Here is a 1,723-nt window from a genome sequence, read left to right on the forward strand (position 1 = left end):
AAGGGCGAAACTTTGAGTCAGCTCTTTTCCAAAACGTTTGTAAATTGATTGGTGTCAATAAGACCAGAACAACACCCCTGCATCCTCAATCAGATGGGATGGTCGAGAGGATGAACCGAACGATGGGTAAACACTTGTCCAAAGTTGTATCTGAACATCAGCGAGATTGGGACCAACACATTCATTTATTCCTGATGGCCTACCGCTCGGCCGTAAATGAAACTACAGGTCAAACACCAACCTGCCTGATGTTGGGTCGTGAAGTTCGGCTGCCCTGCGACCTAGAGTTTGGCTGCGGACCTTCCGAGGAACATGTTGCAGGCGAAGACTACGTTGACCGCCTGAAGTTACGAATGAACAACATTCATGAACTTGCCCGACAACACATCCAGATAGCCAGTGACAGAATGAAAGATCAATATGATTCTCGCTGCAAGAATGAAAGCTTCGAAGTAGGTGATCTTGTCTGGCTTTATAATCCACAACGTCGTCGAGGCCTGTGTCCTAAACTGCAAAGACAATGGGAAGGTCCGTATGAAGTTAAGAAGAAAATAAATGACGTAATATACAGAATTAAGAAGTTACCAAACGGTAAACCAAAAGTTATTCACATAAATCGTCTTGCACCATATGCTGGCTCAAATGAAACAGAGGAAGCCCGAGTCCTCCAACAGGAGATGAAAGATGCACCACAGCCAAGTTTTAAGGAATTTATGTCAAATTACGCAGAAAGAAAGAGTGCTAGATTCGGCGTGACCACAGAAGTTCAGCAAGATCTGTTTGGTGTTCCAGAAAACGTCTCTCTAGCCCACTGTGTTGCCCAAGACCTCGAGATGACTAAAGGAATCTCGTCCGTATTCAATAGAAAGTTCGGCCGCCTGGACGAGTTAAGGAATCAACAACCTAAAATTGGAAGAGTATTGCGATTGGAAGATGGTCCTCGATCTTTGCTGTATATAGTGACCAGGAAGTCTTGTACGGACACGCCAAGCTACGAGAACATATGGCGTGCTCTAACTAATTTGAAGAAAATGGTCTGTAATTATGACATCAAAGATTTGGCTTTACCAAAAATTGGCCATGCAGTAGAAAATCTGGATTGGAAGATTGTGAGAAGCATGCTGGAAGTGATCTTCAGAGAAACTGGCGTACGGATTACTGTGTGTTGCATGAACCCGAAGATGTCATACCCTTCAAAGACAGTAGACTGTTACTTCTTTTCTAGGGGTGTATGCAGAGCTGGAGAATCCTGTAGATTCCGCCATCCTGGGCCATCTAGAGTTGCTGATCGGGACGCTCAGATCTTAAGAGGGGAGCAGTGTAACAAAATAATTATTGACCTACCCTCGTATACCAGCTCCCGTCTCCGCACAGACAGAACACTATCGATGTTTCGAGATACGCCGATACAGCGCCGATGACGTGCAAGCGGTCGAGTCACATGGACATAGCTGGAGATATATAGATATTTCTGGAATATCTGTATCGCATATATAAATAGGACATATTTGTAAATAGAGTTAGTCTTAAGCTAAAGTTTGTAAAGTAAAGTTGTATAAATAAAAAATAAAGTCGTATATAAATTACGAACCGCTAGTTTTATTGTAATTAGAAGTAATTACACTAATCACGCTACAATACTTTATTTGATCTCATTAAATTCTCTTTAAAGGTTATATTTTCGGTTTTCCTGAAAAATCTTATATAAAATTAATAAAATAAA

Source organism: Diabrotica virgifera, chromosome 2, assembly GCF_917563875.1.
Source record: "Diabrotica virgifera virgifera chromosome 2, PGI_DIABVI_V3a".
NCBI lineage: Eukaryota > Metazoa > Arthropoda > Insecta > Coleoptera > Chrysomelidae > Diabrotica > Diabrotica virgifera.